The sequence below is a fragment of the Clupea harengus genome, chromosome 5 (genome assembly GCF_900700415.2).
Source record: "Clupea harengus chromosome 5, Ch_v2.0.2, whole genome shotgun sequence".
Classification (NCBI taxonomy): Eukaryota; Metazoa; Chordata; class Actinopteri; order Clupeiformes; family Clupeidae; genus Clupea; species Clupea harengus.
In genome coordinates, this window is record NC_045156.1 from 19,800,837 (window position 1) to 19,810,535 (window position 9,699).

General features: G+C 43.4%; 1 protein-coding gene across 4 annotated transcripts in view; it reads right to left on the minus strand.

The window, feature by feature from the left end:
• Window positions 1-9,485, minus strand: part of dlgap4b (discs, large (Drosophila) homolog-associated protein 4b) — a 121,645-nt gene extending 112,160 nt beyond the window's left edge. For 2 of the 4 annotated variants that reach the window (XM_031568010.2, XM_031568008.2), the window contains exon 1: window positions 8,603-9,485. The gene's annotated coding sequence lies outside the window, so the exon portion shown is untranslated. The remainder of the gene's footprint in view (window positions 1-8,602) is intronic. The other 2 variants (XM_031568012.2, XM_031568011.2) reach the window with 1 other exon arrangement.
• Window positions 9,486-9,699: the final 214 nt, after the last annotated feature.

Genomic DNA, 9,699 nt, shown 5'->3' on the forward strand with positions numbered 1-9,699 from the left:
TCCCTCTCTCTCACTCTCTCTCTCTCTCACACACACACATCCACCCCATTTCATCAGGCTTATTAAACTTTCATTAGGGAGAAACACATTTGCCCACAAAACTGATGAAAGATGAATTTGATAAGAGGTTTGAGATTACCTCTGCAATAAGATTCAGGAAAAGAGCAGGCGTCATGGAAAAGAACCTGTGCAACACTGCTCCTTAGTAACACACAAGGTAGACTAAGGCAGCGTTCATACTAAGATAACATAATATATTCCAGAATGTGAGCATTAAAAAGATACCAGGTGGTAATTGGATATGTGTGTGTTTGTGTTATGGTACCTTATACTCCCTGGCATAGCATAGACCAGAAGCTAAGCAACAACCCATTATTGAAAAAAACTTTGAGTGCTAGACACCCGCCATAGACATGCAACAGTGTTTTGTCCCAGGTAGCTACTTAACTAGCAGGTAAAGTTAGCTAGCCAGAGTGCCAAACGTGAACACATATCAAGATACAAGATTAACATCAATATCCGTAAACCATGTCGCGTGACGCCACAATTAGATCTGATTTGCTGGCATGTTGACCGACAATTACTTTGTCCAGCCAGAATCCCAGAAATGAGTAAAAACAAATAAAATAAAATAAAAATGTATTCAAATAAAATACCACACCACAGGACATGATAATTTACGATCCAGCTAAAGCAGACCAACTATATGACCATATGGCACTCTGTAAGACCTTGTGCAAAAGTCACAATTCTCCCATTCACTTACATGGGGGAAACCACTTCCTTGTCCCACCTTGGTCCTGCCCAGTGGGAACACTTCCTGGTTTTCGAAATGAATGTAAGTAAATGACAACTTCACAGGCACATCACATTATGCTGTTCCAGGAACTCCTATGTCTATGGGCTTCTTTATCTGATTGTGCCTCGTTGCTACAGTCTAGTTTTCTCGAATCGCTTCGTTCCATAGAGAAACCATTGAAATCGAGCACCTGGATGTGACCAAAGTGTCTCAATGTGAACACCACCTAAGAGAGTGACCTTTACAAACGTTCATATTTACAGTTATCTTTCAAAATAAACTACCCTTTCACTGACCTTTTCTGAACACAAATACACAAGTTTCTACAGCTGGAACTGTATATGTTAAAGTCCTCACAACTTAAAGCACAGTGTTAGGGTTGCAAAAACCGTGTTCAGGGACTGTAGACATTTGGTGCTACAAAGCTGTAGCAGTGTGTGCGATTTAGTATGCAGAGGCAGAAAAAAACAAATACGGGAACAATTTCTTCTCTCGTTAAATGTCTTTTTTCCCCTCTTCTCAGTGGCATACTGTGCAAGCTAATTAATTGCTGTGCACTAATGTATTGTTCCCCTGGTGCAAGCTATCCAACTTAACAGGCTATATTTGTCATACATCATCTCGCAAAGGGGCAGCTAGTATACACTGTCCAAAGTCTACTGAGACTGGCACATCTAATCGGCCGGGCAAATTATGACGTGGAATACAAGTGGTATTCTTGAGCTGACAATTAAGACCTTACATGCTGCCTATAGAGAAGCCTTTGAATACATTTGCGAAACAGAAGAGTTGTATGTGTTATGCGGGCCCTCAAAAGAAGTGAGATTAGCCACAATGAAGAGAGTGGAGCACAAGACCGAGGACTGTCAGAAGCATCTCTGCACTTGTCTCGACCCAGAAGCCATCGACGGACATGTTTGTTGCACGGCGGCACACTATGTCTATGGAACTGGAGTGCATGTTTCACTGTGACAAAGAGCATTGACCCTGTGTGTGAGTGGTACTTGCCAGTGTTCCATCTGAAAGTGGTTCTGCCTAGTGTGTTTGAAATACCCTCTGGCAGAACATGATTCTCTGTCAACCATAGCATACAGTGGAAGACCCCAGCCTCTGTGCTGCATTTTGTGTTATCTGGGATAACTGGTGATGGATGATGGCTTTGTGTTCATATCTCTAGAGTTACTACATTCATTCCATACTCAACAAATGCATAATGTTTTGGTCTTCCCTCAACCCCTGGTTTTGTGATAGTTACCACGTATGTCGTTGCAGGTTAATCTTTTTGAAAGAGAATCAAATAATCTGAGGAAGATAAGTCTCTGCTGAAATGCCGAAACCCTATACTGGTCACATTTAACACTTTATTCAGATAGTCCGACTACACAGATCAAGATGATCAGTCCCAATCCCAATCCCTAACCCTAACCTTAAACATAAATTGCCCTTAACAGAGTTTCAACAGATAGTTTGTTTATAATCTGAGCATCTGTAGATAGTCTATAGGGGACCATACAAATGAAGTGTGACCAGTTCAGTGTGACAATCCCATGTTGTGAACCATACATCACCGCCATACTAATCATAGTAGTCACCAAGCATGGTTCTACTTGTCTGCCAGACAGCCTCTCAGACAAACCTCTATCCGGTGATCCAGACATATCTAAATGGCTATTTATTTCAGTTAGATCAGTATATAAATACCTGATTATGTAAAGTGGGACTTGATTGAAAAGAGTGATAGAGAATGAGAGCGAGGTAGAAAGATATCTATGCATCATCACGATGATGGACAGAGTCACATCGCTGAACAGACCGGTCATTTGCCAAACTGAAAAGAGAAAAGGGAGTGAGGGAGTGACAGAAAGGGAAGGACAGGAGTGAGGGATATTCATTAATAGATCACGATATGGCTGTCTCCCGTGTCAAGGTTATGAAGAAACATGCAGGCATGCCTCCACGAGGCCCCCTCCAGCAGGACACACACAGCCGAGGTGACATGTTAATTCAATCCTGGAAAGCTATATTGATGGGCGCGCAAGGCAAGAGGACGTGAAAGAGGCATCTGTGGAGAGATGGAGGCCAGCTCGCTCTCCCTCTCCTTCGGGTTGGATCACTCCATCCATCACAGCGCAAAGAGGTATACAGGCCATGGTCAAACCACTAAAAATACTCCCACTTCTCTCTCTCTCTCTCTCTCTCTCTCTCACTCTCTTCCCCTTTTTCCTCCTTCTCTCTCTGTCTTCCTCTTTCCCTGTATTAGACATGTCCTTTTAAGATGGCTTGAGAAGAAGGAGACTTAGAAAAAAATATCTTGCTCAGCCAAAAAGCAAACCACAGCTGAACCACTTTGGTTTAAAATATACAAAAGTCAACTACCAGCCGAGCAGTGACCTCAACAGCATTCTGAGGTCATCGCCAAGGAAATCTTGTCAAGAAGCAAGCCGATTGACCAGTTCTGCGGAATCTTGGCTTTTGCTGCCGTCTGTACGAGCTCTCGAAAAGCCGAGCAGAATCCCTGTACAGTAACCGTGAGTCGCCCAGCTCATTGGAGATTAAAGGAAGAAGAAATCCTAGTGAGCAGATACTATTGTTTTGCATCATGAGTACTGAGCTACTTGAATTTCATCAGGGTCTGTTTATACCAGGTAAAAGAGCTTTCAGGTTAATCTATTTCTCCACTCAATCAATAAGTGCTGTGGAAGTAGCATAGCACGATATCAGCTTTAGGGTGGCTACTGGTGCTCCATTAGAAGTGACAAGGAAGTGCTTAGGTAGCAAACGTATGTGTAAGCACACATACACACACATGCATGCACACACACACACACATAAATGACAGAGGAGAACCATCTGCTTTTTCCCTTATAGGAATTCTCTACACAAAAAATCCAATTCGCCCCCACAGTCATTATCATGGTGTTTCACACACCATTGGCCTCCATAAATTATGGAGTGGAGTAGCTTTTTGTGCTCGTATTTTTCTTTGGGCTGTCCAGCGAGTGACAAGCCGGTTGCTCTACTGGCTACTGCATGGCTTCACCTTCAAACTCCTCACTGCAAAAGGATGTTGGCATACCAACAAGACTCTAGAGGGAATAGATTTTGACAGACCTGCTTTTACATTCCCCTGGGTTTCACTTGAGCACGGTCGTTTTATATATCACACCGCTTTAACAGAGTCGATGTGTGCAAATGCTACTGTCCTCTGAAGACGTCCTTGCAACTTAAGCTTCACCCTGGCATATCAGGCCATCTAGAACACGTCACCTATTATTACAGTGGTTCCAGCAAAGAATTCTACGTGGAATTCTTCATGAGATAGAGCACTGTTCTATAGTTGTGCTTTAGAGGCAAAGGCTGTGTTTGGACAAGATTGGCATCAGGCAGGTATAACAAGCATCCCCTGTTTTCCCCCGCTCAGGGTCAAAAGGCATAATTCAGTGGAAGACGGGAACAGCAGGACAAAGACAGAGGACTGAATGGGGATGAAAATGCTAACCGTTGTACCACAATTGCTGAAGAAGTGTGTGTGTGTGTGTGTGTGTGTGTGTGTGAGAGAGAGAAAGCACGCGTATGCAGGCAAGTGTGCATGAGTGTGTGTGTGCATGAGTGAGTGTGTGTGTCTGTCTGTATGTGTGTGTGCGTGAATGCATGCGTGTGCACTCAGGACAGTCACCTTGGAGTGAATAACTGTGATTATTTTGGATGAATTCCAGACGTGATCTGTCCTGGGATACACAGCACCACAGCGCTCTGCTCCCTGGCAGGAGGCAGTTGCAAGAGCAAATGAACGTTGTGAAGAAGGCATGACATTTAATTACAGAGGATCTGATTAGCCAAAGACCAAGACTTTCAATACTTCAACTCTAAAGGGAAATGTAAAGACACATTAAGATAAAATCCTGCCGTTGAAATATTAACTATTAAATGTATGATTTTTCACCAATACCCTGTGAGATCCTAACTGGCCCTCTGGTAAATTCATTAAGAACAATATGTCAAAACACAGCCATACAGACTAAACCACAATGGACTACGTTTGCAGCTGAGAACAACCAAGTAGAGTTCCCTCACAACAAAACTCCGATTCAATTAGCAGGCTACTTACACGCTCACGAGCCTGTGCTGCCAATACTGCACGAAGAGTGCTTCAGGGCACAGAGGATTTTTTTTTCTATTGTGAAGGGTTCTCAGTCTGCTTTCAGTTTCAGTGCAGGAGTGACTTTTTTTAAGCCAAAAGTATCGAGAAGTATTGATTTCCTCTCAAGTGTCAGTACCGAGCCTGATGGAGTGTGGAGTATTCACAGCAAAGGATATAGTCCAGAGTATAGGAACACATCTGGACAAAACTACTGTTTACTGACACCACTATATCAACAGCATATTGTTCAAAACCAACTCCCTTACTGCGAATTACGTACAGTACATACCCACAGTTCACCATTCATTCCCTTTGTAAATGTCAGGTTCTCAGAATGCAATGAATGGACAAGTACAAACAAAAATGGAAAGCATCTCAACGTTTTTGCGTTTTGCATGTACTCCATTGTACAACATCTGCCCCCACTCTAACAAAGTCCACCTTCTCCCAGATCAAGCTCTTTAACATGTCGATCTCATACACCTAGCTGGTATCACGCAGAGAGCCTGTTAGCCTACCTTTTCTTAGCATTTTTACTTCACCCGTGAGTGAACGAGCCGGGCTTGCTGTCAAACGCAGAGGCAGCGTCTGTGATTTAAGCATCCGGCACTGATTTCAGAACACACACGCTGCTCTCGGCATACAGAGAGGCCCGTTTGACATTTTCACAGCTTAAATTATTCACACTCTTGACAATACCACCGACAGACCAAATGCTAAATAAGGGAAACGGATGTAACGCTAGCTTATTTTTATTTGTCCTTTCTATCAACAAAAGGCCCTCTATTTAATTGTTGATGCAATACGCCATGATGAAAGGGTGAAGTCCATAAGTCATCCATCAGTGCTGGCTATATGCTCAGTCAGAGTTTGCGAGAGTTTAGCGAGCAAGGCAAGAGTCGGTATTAAAAGCGACTCATATTTCCTTTTCCCACAGATGCCACCTTGCAGTCAGTCTGAAGGAAATTAGATTTTACGTTCAGTAAGGTCATTGGTACATAAACATAGAACAGAGAAACACAAAATAAGGGGAAATGGGTACTGTTTGATTATGTGTGTGTGTGTGTGTGTGTGTGTGTGTGTGTACGGGCATTTGTAGGTGTGCAAGTGTGCATGTCTGTGTATGTGTGCAAACTGTATATGTATGTATGCATGCACATGTGGGTGTCTCTCTCAGTGACGATATCTCGTGCTATATGCTTCATATGCATTATTCCCCACAACAGAGCAGCCGCGAGACATAACGTCACCACAGACACCTCTTCTCCTCTCATATCTCTCCTTTCAGAGGAAGGACGAAAAACACCAGAAAAACGATCTCCCCCCTGCTTCACTGTAGCTCATAACAGTGATGAAGCATGCTATTAACGCAGGTGGTGGGCCTTTGCAGAAGAATGTTATGAATGTTGCAGGAGGTGCCTGATTATGAGTTAACCTCTCGGAAACTAATTCATGATGAAACACATCCCCTTAAAAAAAATTGGAACACAAAAATAAAAAAACTCTGGGAGTCTCACTTTATTAATATTCCCTGTCTTCCCCTCCCTTCATTGATGCAATGGTGCGAAATTTGGCAGGGGCTTCTGGGTAGGATTACAGTGCAGCACTCCATATCCGCAGATATTTTGTGCAGAACACCCTATACATAATGCATGTCTAGGAGTGTGTGCCGTGGGCTGATGAGGTGGGTCATCCGCTCGAGAACGGAGAGCAGATAGAGGCCTATCCCTTGCAGTAGGATAGCACTGAGTTAGGTCAATCCAGCAGCATGCTGGCTAAAGCAATACAACACCACTCCAGTCTGTAACCGTCTGATGAAACGACACTATTGATGCAACGTTTTGGTAGGTAGGGTATCGTGCGGTTCATGGGATAGCTTCGGCTCAGTGAGCTGTGTTGATGGACACACAAGGGCAGTTTGTTTGGGAGTCAGCATTTAGCACACGTACCCCGTGTCCGAGAACTGAGTCGAGGACTCGCTGTTTAAAAACAGGACTAACCGACACAACAAGGCAGAGTGAGAGATCCAATGAGGGAGAGCTAGGAGAAGACCATGGTTAAGGAATTCATAGATAAAACATACAAGCTAGAGACCGAGTGCGTGAGAAAGAGAGAAGGAGAGAAAGAGAGAGAGAGGTTCATCAGGACTGAATGTTTTCCTGCATTAGCAGCTCTATTCCCTTTCTCTCTCTCTCTTGCTTTCTCTTTCTGCCTTTTTTCAGTGGAGCAAATTGAGGCCACTAAAGCAGTTAGGCTAAGCTATTGAGGTCACTCAAAAAAGCTGCGTTAAAAGGGTGCAGCTAAAGCGAATGTTAATTTGATGGCATAAAAGAAACATTGACCCAGTACTGGGAGACATGAATACTATGGCACATCTCAGGGGAGCAACCAGCACCTTACAGAACAAATGTGAGAGAAAGAGAGAGAAAGAGGAAGACAGAGGGGGGGAGAGAGCGAGAGAGAGAGAGAGAGAGAGAGACCTGTATTAAATGTAGGTAAACAGTATTGTTAAATGCAGGCTATTGATTTTCACTTGATTAGATGTCTCATTGCAGCCTGGGATACTGGTGGGTCTGTATTTCTCATGCTGCACAATGAGATCCATTACAATCTCACATTCGTCACTTCCAACTTTCAGATTTGAAAATGGTGTAGGCCTACCAGTAAGCAATTGAAATAAAAGTCGACAGAGCAGAAGAAACACATTCACCATGATGTGGTTTTACAGCCTAACTCTCTCCCCTTGCTGACTAATGCTGCTGTAACAGCCTTCTGCAACTCCGGTAGTTTCCAAAAGGAGGAGGAAGTTGAAGCAAGCTATATATTTTTTTCAAGCCTTTTCTGTGTGCCTCTTTCCTGTTCTTTCTCCTTCACCTTCCAGTGGGATTTCATGGTTTAATCACATGTCAGTCTGTCTATCAAGCTCAATTGATTGTCAATTTTGGTACTTTATATTCTTCAACAGTCACGATATCTTGCTTCATTTTGATCAGCCACGCTGAAGTCCCTGTGGGGTCGTAGGTCAAGAGCAGTCTTCAGACTGAGCCAGAGATGCACAATTAAAAAACACAGCACGCTGAAAATCTGCCTCAGTCAACAGCACCCACTGTGTTGAACGTGCCGGTGTGTCTAACCCAGTTTCTATGCTAGCAAAAGTTTGCATGCAGATAGGATAGCTAATGCGTCTGAATTGAAACATCACGGATAACACATAACATAACATAAACGCTATCGTCGTTATTTCACCGCCCAACCCCCATTTTCATCATATGAATGAATTAAAAAGTATTAGCTCATCTCTGCTTCAGTGGGATGTGACAGCCCCATTTAATCAGAATCGTCATACAAGCGGTCAACATTGCCATCTCTCTCTCTGTCGGATTTTTTTTTTTTCAATTGGAGTAGCGGTTTTTTTTCTCAGCGTAGAGCAATACGCATAAATTCAATATTTCAAACCCACAGCTACCGCGGGAAAAAGGAGGGCAGCATAGACTGTCGATGATCATATAGTGATAAAAATGACAGACTATAACACTTTGAATCACACAAACACACTCCTTTCACTCGCACCCATTTCATCCCACAGATATCTTGTCATCCCTTTGACACAGCTTTCATACTGTCGCTGGCCACGGACATATAAAAACCTATTATAGTCATACCTTTCCAGACGTACTCCTGGGACAAATGTAGATATTCAGACAGAAGATGAACCGCAGATGAAGAATTATCCTGTTTTCGTTTTTTGGCGGTAACTTCCGACTGCGCTTGTTTTTGATAACCGGTGTACCGGTTTACCTTGGAGGAAAACGCAAAACTACACGTAAATAACAAATACAACTCGCTCGTTTAGCTTGTCTTTCCGTCTAAAGAACCACGGACACGTAGTTATTTGTCCTCTTTGTCGTGGTGGACTATCCGGAGAAAGAAATCAGCTTTCCGGTACATAGTGATATCCCCATTACAGTGCAATTCATTCACGTTTGCTCTGAAGAGCGAGGAGAGAGGGCACTGAGACAAGCGGTAATGCTGCAACGCTCAGAGCCCCCTCAGGGAACGGGGGGTGAGAGAGAGAGAGAGAGAGAGAGAGAGAGAGAGAGAGTTCAAAATATTCAAATCAGCAGCACCATGGACAGCAAACAACTGCACGTCCTCTCGAGCTTGTGCACGCGACTGTTGCACTGTTTCTTCCTCGCGTATTATGAGCAGTCTGTAGTCTTAAGCTATCTTTGCTTCATTTCAGAAATACAATTATATTTAAACGTGGACTTCAGTAGAGACCCGTGCGTTGAATGTATTAACGCAGCGAGCAGACCCATAGTCAATCACTGTTAAATGTTAATCAAGCTAAATCGTTCCATGTAAGTTTAACCTAACATGGTAACAAGACGTTTTTGGCTGGCGTCATATTTGATGTCTTCCGCTCACAGAGGTCTGCGCTCCACACGGTGAATCAGCACCGAGACAAGACCTATAACACACGCACCCCCACCCTGGTGTTAATGATATGAGTAACCAACCAGCAGTACTGACATAGTCAGCTCTTCAAAATGGATGCAGTCACAACAGCAATGGGGACACACGTAGGGGTTTTGGAGGCTAAATTACGTTGACGTTGCCATTTGAATTGAGGCAGGTCAGTTACATTTCAAAGTTGAGGTTTTCACTCTGACCCATATGTCCAAAAATATTTCTTATTATTGTAGAAAGGTGTGTGATCTGAAACAAAAGTATACCTCCTACAACTTGCCTTGTTTTG